The sequence below is a fragment of the Mesocricetus auratus genome, unplaced genomic scaffold (genome assembly GCF_017639785.1).
Source record: "Mesocricetus auratus isolate SY011 unplaced genomic scaffold, BCM_Maur_2.0 Super-Scaffold_4256, whole genome shotgun sequence".
In the NCBI taxonomy this organism is placed as follows: Eukaryota; Metazoa; Chordata; class Mammalia; order Rodentia; family Cricetidae; genus Mesocricetus; species Mesocricetus auratus.
The window spans coordinates 129,397,329-129,411,426 of NW_024429182.1; the positions used below are offsets into that span (position 1 = coordinate 129,397,329).

At 44.3% G+C, this 14,098-nt stretch overlaps 1 protein-coding gene across 9 annotated transcripts in view; it reads left to right on the top strand.

Annotated features, from left to right (window-relative positions):
- Positions 1-6,300: 6,300 nt before the first annotated feature.
- The window catches only part of Mef2a (myocyte enhancer factor 2A), a 117,750-nt gene continuing 109,952 nt past the window's right edge, over positions 6,301-14,098 (top strand). For 3 of the 9 annotated variants that reach the window (XM_040730565.1, XM_040730555.1, XM_040730568.1), the window contains exon 1: positions 6,301-6,926. The gene's annotated coding sequence lies outside the window, so the exon portion shown is untranslated. Of the gene's footprint in view, positions 6,927-10,925; positions 11,082-14,098 lie in introns of all 9 variants that reach the window. The other 6 variants (XM_040730559.1, XM_040730560.1, XM_040730578.1 and 3 more) reach the window with 6 other exon arrangements.

Genomic DNA, 14,098 nt, shown 5'->3' on the forward strand with positions numbered 1-14,098 from the left:
TTACATATACTCACTTCCTGGAAGGAAGGATACCATATACCATGTAGGGCTGCACAGAGATGGCACTCAAGAGCGGCATGACTCAGAAAGGCCCAACTGAGACGTGTTGTATATCAATAGGGTGCAGTGACCCCAGTTTGTCCCAGAAGATGAGATAGATTTGTCTGAAAATATTACAGGTTGCAAAGAATGTGAAACTTAGTAGGCTGAGGACTGGGTGGGAATAAGAGCAGTAGTCAGCCTTCGGGTCCTGTGAAGGCAACATCTGCTGGGTTTCTTTTGACTTTCATGTCTCTTTCCTAACAGGAGCCCAGGGTTAGTGTCAATGGTATGGACCACATTTCTGCCACTTACAGCCTAACATGAGCATGCAGCTGACACTCGCTGATCAACTTTTGTGAGGTCTGCACTCTTCTTGACCATCTGGCAAGCAGGACCTCATCTTTTGACAATAGCATCCTAATCTGGGAGAAGAGTTTCCCTCTCTGTCCATCTGCTTGTCCTTGGGGTTTGGGTGAGTTTGAACCCTCTCAGGACTCCAGAGGGTGAGCTAGTGACTCAGAGTTGAGCAATCAGATTAACCTATTACCTTGGCCATCATGGTTGGTTCAGAGGCATGCAACTGGACCAGGCTCAGGCAGAACTTTGCTAACAAAACATGAAAACTTTTTATGGGAAATTGCTAACTATGAAATCTAAGACTACAGTTGCTGCAGAATTATACAAAAAGCACCCTTGCCTGTGAGTGAGAGCAACATAAAGAGGTACAGAAAAGAGAGAGTGGGGAGAGGGAGACAAATGGAGGTGCTAACTCAACTTCCCACCAGAAATGGTGGATCTAGAATTATAGTGGCTCCCTTTATCTATAGAGAATACACTAAAGACCCTCAGTGAGAGCCTCAACTGCAGACACTGCCAAGCCCTGTCTGCTATGGTGCCCCCTCATATACACAGATATCCAAGACAAAGTTTAATTTATAAATTAGACAAAGCAAAAGGTTAAAAGTAGGGTCTTGCAAGATGTGGGTGTGGTAAGGTGCTTGGTACCCAGCCTGATAACTGGCAGCGTTCCATCCGGGGAAGAAGAGAACTGGCTTCCAAAGGTTGTTCTCTAAGCTCCATATGCATGACAGCCAGTATCCATAACACCCACACGATAAATATAAAATTAAACTAAAAATAATCAACAATAAAATAGAATTATATTAATGCAGTTTAATAAAAGTTATGTGGAATGTGATCTCTTGCTATTGTATTCATTTTCTAATGACCACCAACAACTGAAGCCACAAAGAGCAAAACTGTGGCTAGAGGGGTGACTCTTATAGTCTTGACTATTCAGGTAAACAAACCAACACATTTCTCTCTTTAATTTATGGCATATGTCAGTTTGACTTGAGTTTCTTACAGCTAAGATAAATAGACAAATAGCTGACTAATGATCCAAGGAACAGACGTTGAGCTCATTTTGTACAGTAAGGAATCAGTTTTTATTAACCTACTAGCAATTTTGTCATTGTTTTCATTTTCCTGCATAAGTAATGGCAACGAACCGGTCTTTCCCTGGCTTTAAACATGACCCTGTTTCCCGACTTACCTGACATGTTTGTGGTCATCTGTACTTTGAATGGACAAACCTTGTTTCTCCCCAAACACTTTCTTCTTTCCTCTGCTTGAATCAGCCTTTCTGGGTTCTTCAGTTTCCCAGGACTTTGGACACTCAGTTTAAATAGCACTGCCTCACAGAAGCCTTCCCAAAGCTAAAGCATCGGCACAATCCCTCCATTTCAACAGAGAAATGTGTTGTCTTTATCCTAGCCCGTATTGACATATGACATTTTTATGTATCTGTTATGGCCTGCCTACGAGAACATGGGACTTTCCTGTACTTTCAGGACGTAGACAGGGTCTGGCACATATTCGGGTCTTTGCAGAAGTCCATGGACTATATCAATGAGCAATCACACATACAGTTGCTGTTGACTTAAATAATTTACACCGGTCTCTCAACCCTCAAAATAACCCCAAGGAAGAATTCCCATCGCTCTATACATGGGACAATTTAGGTTGAGAAGTTGAGTGATTTATCCAATGAAACACACACAGGGAATGCTGGTAGAGGTGTGACGTAACCAAAGGACTATTTGATTCCAAATTTTGTGGCTTTACCAAACTTCTTCCGAATGTCAACACCTTAAAATTCTAACAGACATAAATTCCCGCTAGACTGTGAATTGAAGTCTGAGGATAATTTGCAAACTTGTTATAGAGAGAATCTATCATTTTCTCTGGATGAGAGATCTTTGGGGACATTTAGAGCCAGAATGGGTCTAAGCGGACAACCTAGTAGACACAGCAGAGGTTCGTTATGCTGGAATGCACTGTGAAAGAAATTACTGAGGTGGGACCAGAGGACAGCACCAGCCTTGGGGAGAAAACAAGGGCACAAAGGCAACCGTGGAGTTTCATACCCAAGCAGTTGATGTGGGTGGGACGTGGAGGTGTGCATGTGAAATACAGCCCCTCTTCGGAAGGAAACAGAGTGAGAAAAGATAATAAACTCGAGGCTTGGGATTACTGTAATTGACATGTGAATCTAATACTGGTTGTTGGAGAGCATTTCAAAATGTGAATAAACTCCGTACAGAAGAAAAGAACTACAATATAGTAAAATGACAACATATAATAGGAATTGAAAGACTTATTTGAAGTTCGATAGTGTAAAACACCCAGCTGTCAAAGATTCCAGTTTTTGTGTTTTTCAAGTTTATTGAATCTTTCTGTAGACTTTCGCGTGGAAGAATATTAACTGAGCCAAGGAAAGCTCTTTTATCCCTTTCTTTGAGAGCTTGCATTCATCCTTTTCATCATCAGTCATACAGGAATAAAAGCCCATGTGATATTAAACTAAGAAAAGTGAAAACAGCACTGTTAATGCTTCAAAAGGATGCATCAGGCAATGTTAGAAGTTATGCATGTGGACATGTCAGGTTCTGAAGTTTAGGAACCAGTACAAGGCAGACATGAAACTCCATTGATTTGTGCTGTAACTGGAAGCATTTTAAAACAATTTCCTGTTTCCCCCTCTACCCAGAACACTAAACCAGTGGTTTTAATATTGCTCAAATTGAAGTGAGACTTATAACTATATTTAATGGTAAAAGTAATTCATATAACCAGAATGTCACTTTTTTTTTTGGTTTTTCGAGACAGAGTTTCTCTGTATTGTTTTGGAGGTTGTCCTGGAACTTGCTTTGTAGACCAGACTGGCCTCGAACTCACAGAGATCCACCTGCCTCTGCCTCCCAAGTGCTGGGGTTACAGGCATGTGCCATCAATGCCCGGTGGATCAGAATGTTACTTCTTAATTCCAAAGGTTATAACTGGGGAACTGGTAACCTATAAAATATGAAAATGTTATCTTGTTATTCCAAAGTTATTTTGTCTTAAAATAACTTTAGGCTGACAAAACCTTTCAAAACTGGCATAGCAAATTCGCTAAATTCTTCTTTGAATGCCACTTTATTTAAAATAGGGATCTGATTATCAAAACTAGGTTAATATTGATAAAAGTCGATTGAGTGAACTACAGACCTTAGTTAAGTTTTACCACTTTCCCATCTATGTGTCTTTTTTGTCCAAGAATTGAGTCTAGGGTCCAGTCCCCTTCTACATTTCATTGCCAATTCTCCTTGCCCCCTCTGATCTGTTGGGACAGTCTTCCTCTCTTGCTCCCCAATATTCCAAATAGGTCAAGCTTTCCACTTGCTTACTGCCTGTTGGTAGCTCCCCACTGTCTGCAGCGTAAACGGCAAATAGACGGTGTGTTCAGATTCTGGATTGCCTCACTACCAGCAGCATTTCCAGCCTCACGTGCCACGGCTTGTTGGTCCTCCATGTGGAGGGTGCACCCTGTCAGCCGTGGATCCTCTTGTGGCATATTCAAGAGAACCCCGAGGAGAACACTCTGTCAGCTGAAAGGCCCCTATGCATATAACAAGGATTTATTTAGTTGTACTCTGTGCCATGCACTTGAGTTATGAAGTAAACCAGCCTTCTTTTTTTTTTTCTTTATGGGGTGCACCCTCTAGCAGGGAGGAGACAGACGGACATAAAGAAAAGCGTGTGCTCCCCTTGATACACTTTTTCAGAGAAGGGCCACAGTGTGAAATGGTGCCCAAGTGGAGACTTTCCGGATACAAAGAGGTTTATCCTTCAGGTGGAAGTACAGGCGGATGTGCACAAGCAGCTGTGGGTTTCCTGAGTGGGGACAGTTAGGGGTCAGGAGGAAAGACTCTGACCAGGTGAGCAGGGATCCTGCTTCTTTTGTCTTCACACTAGGGGCTAACGAGAGGGCCCTTTAACTTTCTAGAGTCACAATGGGCATGGTTTCCTGTAAGAAGCCTTCCTTCTGTAGACACTCCTCATCTGCTCTGTCCCCGGAGAAAGTCCCTCTCAAGGTGACCGAGAAGCCGGATCATCGCTATAACCTGGCAGTCTCTTCGGAGGAAGGGCTGTTCTTCTCCACTCTTGTCCAGTGCCCAGTGCAATGCTGAGGCCCTGTAGTCTGGTCACTGTGGCTTTAAGGAGGCCAGACAGAGTAGGAGGACCAAGCGCTGCCCCTCAGCAGCACGCAGAAGTGCTGGGCATGAGTACGGCCCATGCCAAGCTAAGTGCTGGAAGTTGCTGGCTACTGGACTTCAGGTGCAGGGGTTTGAGATCTGTAGAGGCTTCCATGTCTTCCTCAAAATAACTAACAGTTGAGTGTGCTCTGGCACTCTGTTTTACAATTGTTACACTCTTCTCCCTTCTTCCCTGGCTCCCTTTTATCCTCTTATACTAATTCTTAGGCAAGGGCGTTGTGATGTAGGAGCTTCTGAGAAAGGTTCTCTCTAAAACTCTGCAAACATTTTGGCCTTGGCTGCACTCATGGCCAAGTTCTCCATCTGGCTTCCGGGGTGACCGAAAGTCGTGGCATTAGGTGGTGGATGGACAGTCTGGGTGGAGTCTTGTGTGTCCCAGGAGGAGGGCAGAGCTGGGGGAGCGTTGAGAGAGTCAAACCACTTGTCCTCTTTGCCCTTCCTTCTCTCCCGGATGAAAAGCTGATGAGGAGGAGCCATTCCTCACTGTCCTTTACCCTTGGTTTTGCAGGAAATCATCAAAGCAGTTCTGTTTTCCTGGAGCAGAGGTGTTGAATACAGCTGCTGCGGCAGCTTCTGGCAGGTTAAAACACATGCATTCCCACATACCTTGCTGTTTTCCACCAGATTTAGGGTGTTTAAAAGATCCTCCCTGCAGTCTGGGCTCGGGGCCTTTTTCCTTCAAAAGGCCTGACAGGCCAGAGGGGAAGATAACAGCTCCCTGCCACCCCCCTCCACCAAGCTCCATTGAACACTGAGGTGAGGCTCTGCGTTTATTTTCCAGTGTCTGGTATCTGGTATCTCTGTACGGCCTTTGTGTTTGACTCTCCCCAGCCCATTGCCTTGTCGTCCTTGAGGGAGGAAGCCCGCGAGCTTCCAGTTTCCTTTGTAACTTCCCAGTTCCTCTGCACATCTGCTCACCCACCTCAGTGACGTGTTTTAAAGTCTCGAACACAAGATCGAATCTCTCATCTTCGAGTGAAAATAAACATTTGGGTCTGTGTCCATTGCTTGGCACCTCTGGGTTCAGACACAAGCAATCCAAAGCTAAGAACCTCTACAGAACTTTCAGACTATGAGGGCCAGCAGAGGCTCACTTAATAGGTCTCTCTTGGCAAAATCAGTAACCTAACAAAACACAACCAGTCTCAATGACTTCTTTTCCGCTTAGAAAAATTCACTCCGCCGAATGGTTAGGAGTTCGAGCCTTCATTGACCTTCTCTGACACTTTGTGGCCCTGCCTGGTCACAGCGGTTCTCAGTTTCCCTTTATCTGTCAAATGGCAACAGAAAGTGAGATGAACTTTATGGGGCTGTGAGGATTAAGTGAGATACGGCTTAGCTCTAAAGCTATATATACTATTATTAATAGCCTGGATAGGCAGGTTGCTTCATTCTCAAGATGCCTTTTGTTTTCCAAGCCCCTGCTGGGACGGAGTGGCCAGGGACGGGGTCCAATTGTGCTTGCCCAGTGGAGGTGACCCGGCTGCTGTCCAGGTCGGGTCACAGGTGTGGCCCTGACCACAGTGAGGGCGTGGCGAGCCGACGTCTGGGCAGGCCCAGCACGCACGAGGGTGAGGAGCTGGCCCTGGCCCCGGTGCCCGGACACAGCTGTGGCCGTGGACCAAGCGCTGGGACCGTCCACGCGTGGCGTCGCCGCAGCCGCGGGCTGGCCCAGGAGGCGGTGGGGACGCGCCGCCGACCCGCCACGCCCAGGGAGGCGCCCAGGCCCTCATCAAGTGACCAGTATCCCTTCCAGGAGAACACGCTCCTTCAGAGGGAAGAGCGCTCCAGCCTGCAGCCCCGGCGCCAAGCCGCCGTCATCTCCTTCCTGTGCCGGGTGATCTGTCTCCTCACCCACCCGGAAAAACATAGTCCGCCCCTCACGTCCTTGTGGAACAGCGATAGCTGTTCGCACGGCGCGACTCTCTCTGCCTGTCCCCTTGCCTTGCCCATGCCAAGCCCTTCAGGGCCCGCCGAGAGGAGAGATCAGCCCTAAAGGGGGGACCTCGAGAGAGAAGAAAGAGAGGAAGCCGAGAGGAAGGGAGAGGCAAGGCCCGCGGAGGGACACCAAGGCGTCTGCTCAGTGCGCACGCGCGCCGCGAAGAACGAGTTCCGGTCTGGCCGAGGCCTGACTCCTAAAAATAGCCCCGGTGTGGGGATCCGTGCGCGGATGTCCCGGCGAGTCCCGGGCTGAAGGAGGCGGCTCCGGGCGGCGCGGAGTGCTGTGGCGGGCCGGGCCGGGGCTGCGGTGTGTGCGCGCCCGCCGGCTGTAGCGGAGACCCGGTGAGGGGCGGTGGGCTGCGGGGATGTGGCGGCGGCTGGGAAGGGGGTCGGGCCGCGCTGAGGTGGGGGCGCTGGGGCGGGGGGGGGGTGCGGCGCGACCGAGGAGGGGCGCCCGCGGGGCTCCGGGGACCGGGGCGAGGCTGGGCGCGGGGCGGCGGGGGCCCTCGGGAAAACGGAGGGGCGCGGCGGCGCGCTGTGGGGGCGGGGTGCCCCGGGGCGGGCCCGGGGGCTGCGGGCGCGGCGGCGGCGGGGGGCGGCAGGGGGGGGACCGTCGTGGGCCGCCTCCCTGAGCGCGCCACCTCGGGGGGCCCCCGCCGCGTCGCACCGCTCCTCCCTGAAAGTTGACGGAGTTCCCAGGGGGCCGCGGAGCCGCTCGGTCCATTTCTCTAGCTTCGCGAACCGCGGGGTCCTCCCGCGCGCTAGACCTCCAGTGCGCCGCGGGTGTCGGGGGCGGGGGGGTTGTCCGGCCCTGTGCTCGCGCTTGAAGTTCCCCCGCTCGTGCTTTGGGGGAAGGCTGGTTCGCCGGGGAGGAAGGTAGGGGTCTGAACTCTGCGGTGGGGATGTCGGTGACAGGGTGTGTGCGTGTGTGTCTGGGGCTGGCCGGGGCGGCGGCCGCGCTCCGAGCACCTGCGGGTGCGGGGCAAGGTCTCGGGAGGTGGGGGCTGCAGAAGGGACCCGCTCCCTGCCGCCGGCGGTCCAGTCGATCCCGCCGCGCAGGGGGCGCATGGTGAGATGGAAACTTTGCCTTTGGGTTCGATGTCAATCTGCTTTTGGACAGTTGAGGATTAAAGATAGGTGATAATGCAGACAAGTTTGGGAAAGGTGAGCGATTCTGAATTAGCATTTCCTCCCTCTCCCGGTGAAAGTCTAACTAGCAAATTCTAGCTCAGACCTTGAATAGGCTCCTAAACTCCGAAGCTAGCCTCCTGTCATGATCCAGCAGGGAACCGTGTGTAGATGGAATACAACATTGCGTTACCCTGTATGTTAGTTTACTATGAAATTGTGATTCCAGTAACTGCAATTAGAAGATCTGCTGCGATGTGTTGACAACGGTATACGTATTTTAAAACTAATAATTGTATGACCATTTTCAAGTTTGTAGCCCAGTGTGTTTCCCTTATGTCTTGTATCATCCATTACTGTGTGACAGTGAGGTTCTCTAGAGCAGTAATTAGGTGTGTATTACACAAGAGTACTTTCCCTTTAAGAATCCAGCTGCGTTGTTTTGGCAACTGCTAAGTAGTCTAGTTGTCAGTTTTAAAATCTATGTTACCTTGGCAATACTTGAACAGTCTGTGGAAAAGGTAAACAAAGTAGTGTTTTGTTTGTTTGTTTTTTGTGTTTTTAATTCCCAAACACACTAAAATGACATTTCTTTTAATGTGAATTTTGGAAATGTGGATGAAGCAAATAGTATACTATTATGGCACTTGTATATTCACTTTGTTTTTTTGTGTGTATTTTTGGAGAGCTCTGACTTTCTTTCTTGTAAATGGCAACTTTTAGGGAGACAAGTTCCCCCAAAGATGATTTAAATGGTAGTAGATGTAATGTTATACAAATGGAGTGTTTACTGGAACATATCTGTGTTTCATTTTGTATAAGACAGTAAAAATTAGTATTTGTTGTGGATTTATTGAACTGGAGTTTTAATTCTTAGTTGCAAAAGTTGAGAGGATAATGTTAAAACAGTGAAAGCATTCGGAAGAGTCACAATCGACCGTTTTCGTGCTTTCAGACTCTAGATTAGAAATTCTTGTTGCAAGAGTGTTTTGAAAAATATGTATGTACTAAACTAGTCGATGCTTCTGAAGAACGGTGACCTCTCTAAATCCAACTGTATTTCCTTCAATTTATACTGTTGTTAGACATAAAATCATGTCTTTCATGAAGGTAAAATTGCACTTAACTCTTCCTACAAGAGATCAAATTGAAGAACTGGAGGGTGATCAAAGGAAGGAGAGCTGAGACTTAAAACTGAATGTAGTGTTAGCATGTTGAATTATGCCTTGAGAATAATTTAATTCTCTGTATAGTTTGTATGTTTCCACAACAGGTATATGTGACTAAGTTTTTTGTTTGGTTTTAGTAAATGTAATTGGAAATGCAGTTTTTTTTTTTAATGTTGACTTGTTTGAAATACAGATTCTGTATTTTTTCCCTAAAGCTTTGTATTTGAAGGTGAAGTTTGCTAGTGTAGTTAAATCTTAGTAGATTGTGTTCTGATGTTGGAATGATCTACAATCAGATTTGTTTTTGGGAAGTAGCATGCTTGTCAGTCCATTTGGAAAGCCATCCCTTTTCCTCTTGCATCTTTTAGTCTAGTAAGAAGAGGAATTCATTGTAACATACAGTGATGAAAATTATGGATTTTCTGAGGTATTTAAATTTCAAACATTCTGTCTTATCATATCATACTCCCCTGTTAAAGATAAACTCCTGGTTCATAGGAATGTTACAAAGTCTGGTGTAAGCTTTTTATCAGTGAAGGGGCAATGAGAATACTGCTTTGTGTATTGAAATGATCACTGTTACCTTTTTACAAGATTGAAAAGATTTGTAAATGTGTTCTTCATAAATTGAGAAGTGAGTGACTTGTCCAGGTTAAGTAGTTAAAGAAGAGTAGATAGGGAAATTGAAAGTATTTTTAAGATAGATAATTTCATGCAAGGATTCTGATTTTGCAAGCTTTGAAGGAAGGCTCTTTGATTTTTTTTTTTAGTCAGATCTTGATTTAGATGCTAACTTTACTACTGACAAAAGTAATGAACTACCGTCAGTATAGTGGAAAAGAATTGTGCCACCTGTCCCATGGCATCAGAATTTAAACGAGATGAGTTCATGGCTCACTGCTTGAGTGATGTACAGAAAAGCATGTTACTCTGTCTCTCTTCCTCCCTCCCTCCCTCTCTCCTTCCCTGCCTCCTTCCCTTCCTCCTTCCTTCCTTCCTTCCTTCCTTCCTTCCTTCCTTCCTTCCTTCCTTCTTCTCCTATGAAGATTATATGTGTACGTTAGTGTGAGAATGCTTAGTGTTTGTGACACAAAGGACTAGGTATAGGAGAATGCTCATGTGTCTATTTTGGAAAAAATATCCTAGTGCCAGTGTCAGTTTGCTCTCAGACCATATATAAAATGTCTCATTGACTGTTTTACTTTAGATTTTTGATATGTGATTGTGACTTGTTTCTAGTATCACTCTGCTCCAGTTGTTTTAGAATTAGATTGTTGTTTAGAATTAGAATCCTCAGTAGTTTTCCAATTCCTCAGTGAATTATGTGTTGTATTAGTTATGAGAGTTCTTTTCAAGATATGATCTTTAACATTTGAATTTAGAAAAAAGTATTTGTTTAACTCACCTGGAATAAATATACTTGAAATAGCTTTTCATTAATAAATAATTTCTGATTTTTTCATGTCACTTTGCCTGTGAAGCTGTGACTTCACCTGCATTTACTTTATCTGTGTTCCATATAATAAATACACCCTCTGTCGAGTTTATTACAATAGTGTAAGCTCATTTGCTAGTTTGAAAGACTTCTGTTATAGCATAGGATCTGTGCTGGCTTTAATTTAACAATTACGTTAATATTAATTTTTATAGACTTTAGCAATATTTGTTTTAACTGAATCTAGTTGATAAATATCACATTTAAATTTAATTTTGAGTATCTTAATAGTAACTGAACGTGAAATCACAAGTAGCTAAGTTTAAAACATTAGACTCTGTGTGAGATGGAACAGCATATTTATACAGTGTTATATAGTGTTAGGTAATTTACTTCTACTAGTTAGCACTTGGTGGTGCAGAAACCAGAGAGCACTTTCTGACATAGGTGAAATCAGACATTAATCATATTTCTAGCAAATGCCAGTCAAGGCATATCTTTTCTTACGTGACTGAGTGTCAAACCCAGAAGTATAACTCATGTGTGGCAGCCACATCCAGCCCTTTTAATGGCTCTTTTGGATTAATGTTAGTTTTATTTTCTATGCAGGAATACAGTAATGGCTGGTGAGTTTGCATTATATGAGCTAGTCCTTTTCTTCTTGTTGTTTTTGTGACTAGCAGCATGCAAATGCAGCTTGGCTTGGATTTGTTGGAGATATGACTTGTGACTCTTGGAGCAAAGACCTGCTTTCTGTTTGACCTGGTAAGATAACTTGTAACTTTTTTTTTAAACAAGGTGCTCTGGCATTGCATAATGCTGCATTTGCCTGCCTCACCTTTGGTCCTTACTCTTAGAAGTTTATCTACTGTGTAAGACTAGACATATATTCCTAAAGTTCTCTCTTTTAGAAATTTATTTCACATGTGAGTATTTTGCCTGCATGTGTATGAATACCACATGTACCTTGTATCCTCAGAGGTTGAAGAGGTTGTTGGATCTATGGAATTAGTGTTAAGGATGGTTGTGGATCACCATGTGGATGCTGGGAACAGGAACATATCCTCTGCAAGACCAATAAGTGCGTTTAACAACTGAACCAGCTTCAATCCTACGTGCCAGTTCATTTAAAACCAAAAACAGAAACAAAAACTTTGAAGGCCTGTGAAAGATAAGTAGAGGAGCTGTAAGACAAAGTTAAGAGATAACCCTCTAAAATCAGACTGTTAAGTGAAAATGACCACTCTACCTAGTGTTCTTCGAGAAGTCCTTTCTCTGAGGCCCATTCATTGTGTAAAATACTGATCGTAACATTGACTCCATAGAGTGGATTCCATAAAATTTCCCATAGTGTGCAGTAATTTTTCCTGTGCTGTTACTGCCCTACTGCTGTGGCTGTGTTTAGTTAATGGCTCACCTCATAAGATCTTCCATTCTAGTCTTTCCAGACTCACTGTTAGCCATAGCCTAGACTAGCTGAGTGCTCTCCACTGAAATAGCCATGGGTTTTCAACGTGACGACTCCTCCCTTCTAACTTTCTAGATTAGAATTCTCCTGAGCTTACTTAGACATCCATTTGGAATAGCAAACATAATATGGCTAGAATAGAGCTAGATTTTCCTCTCCTATTTTTCTTCCTTCCACAGTCTTGTGTTTCTACTGGCCTTAGTACATGACTTCATTCAAGCCAGAAATAAAATACTTTAGTTTCATTCTCAAATGTAATTCATCCACAAGTCCTGTTCTTCACAGTTTATCTTCAACACATCTTTTAGTCTGTAGCTTCTTCAGTCTAAATTAGCCTCCTGTGAGCTCTCCCTCCTTCACACCTACTCCTTTTTTCTTGAGACAAGCCTAGGTTGGCCTTGAACTTGCTATGTAGCTGAGGATGACCTTGAGGTTTTGATCCTCCAGCCTCCATCCTTCAAGGGCTTGGAACTCAAGGCAGGAACCTGGAGGCAGGAACTGAAGCAGAAGCCACGGTGGAGTGCTGCTTACTGGCTTGCTGTCCGTGACCTGTGTAGCCTACTTTCTTATAGAACATCGGACCACCTGTTCTAAGGTGACACCATCTGCAGTGGGCTGGTGGTGTCACATTAATCAAGAAATTACTTCACAGATTTGCCTATAGGACAATCTGATGTGACTTTTTTTTTTCAGTTGAGGTTCGTTTCAGCTAATAAGTCAGTGTCAAATTGACTCCCCCTCCCCCAAAAGAAAATTAACTAGGGCACTCATACATAGATTATTTCCTTTAAGGAACTTATGTGTAGTCTGATTTGTTCAGTTTTTGTTCTGTTTGTGATCTTTTTCCATTATCTGAATATGAACTCCACAAAGCAGCAAGATCTCGTCAGTCATTAACAGCACACTGCCTGCACTTGGAAGATACTGAGTATTGGAATGTTCCTGTGTCTTTGTTCGCATTTTTCTCTAGTGGTTGAAATGTTCCCCTGCTCATAGAGACTTACTGAACTACTTATCCTTTAAGTCCTAGTTCAAATGTTACCTCGTCCATGATTCCAGCTTTAATCTCTCTTGATGAGTTTTTCTCTCTGTTCTTGTATGCTTTCCAAAGCCCTGGATACATAGATTATTTGTAGAATAAATCTCATTTTGGGATCTCCTGCTAGATCAGAGACCAGCTCACCTATGGTCTATAGCTACCATATTGCTAAGGAGTAAATTCTGAGGAAATGTTGAAGTTGGTTGCTCTAATTAACTGAAATAATGGACATCCCATTTTTTCAACTCGGATTTTAAAATTTTCTCTTTATAGATCATAAACCCCAACATGCATTTTCTGTATTAGCATATTTTCATCATCATTATAAAAGAAGGAATTTGAGAGCTCTTGAGGGCCAGTGGCATTTCCTGAAAGTCAGTTTGCCTTCTCATAAGGTGATGGTAGCCCTGCTGACTAAAGGGTGTATTTATTTTTGTTTTGAGATATATAATCTTATTGTTCCTTACTTAACCCAAATTCTCCCTGCTTCCATTCTCTCCTTTCAGTTTATCCAGCTAATTTCACATTTTTTTTTCAGAAAGGTTCCAATTTAATACAGTGTTCAAGAAACTACTGCTATTGTCCATATTGCTAAGGAAAAAATTGAAACTTGTGCCCAACACTAGGAACTTACCCATCATTTATAATAGTGAAAATCATTCCACATGATAATCAGTTGACTTAGAAGTACTCCTTTAGCATATTGTTTTTTATACTGAAGACCTTTTTGTTAATGCTGATAGGTTTAATTTGATCACATGGATTATGAAAGGGAGTGAAGAAGCTAGTGGTTAAGTTTTTCCTTTGAGATGCGACTTAATTTCCCCAAATGTAAAATTTTAGTTTTGACAGAAAACTTTAAAAAAGTAATTTGGGGGAGGGAGGTAGGAGAAAGAGTTGGGGAGAAGGGAGGGGGGGGGGGGAGGACATGAGGGACCGGGAAGGTCAAGTTGGGGAGAACAGAGAAGGAGAGCAAGAAAAGAGATACCTTAATGGAGTGAGCTGTTACGGGCTTAACCAGAAACCCGGCACCAGGGAAATTCCCATGCATCCACAAGGATGACCCCAGCTAAGAATCTAAGCAATAGTGGAGAGGCTACCTTAAATGCCCTTCCCCTATAATGAGATTGATGACTACCTTAAATGCCACCATAGAGCCTTCATCCAGTAGCTCATGGAAGCAGAAGCAGAGATTCACAGCTAAGCACTGAGCTGGACTCTTGGAATCCAGTTGTAGAGAGGAAGCAGTGATGAGCAAAGGGGTCAAGATCATGC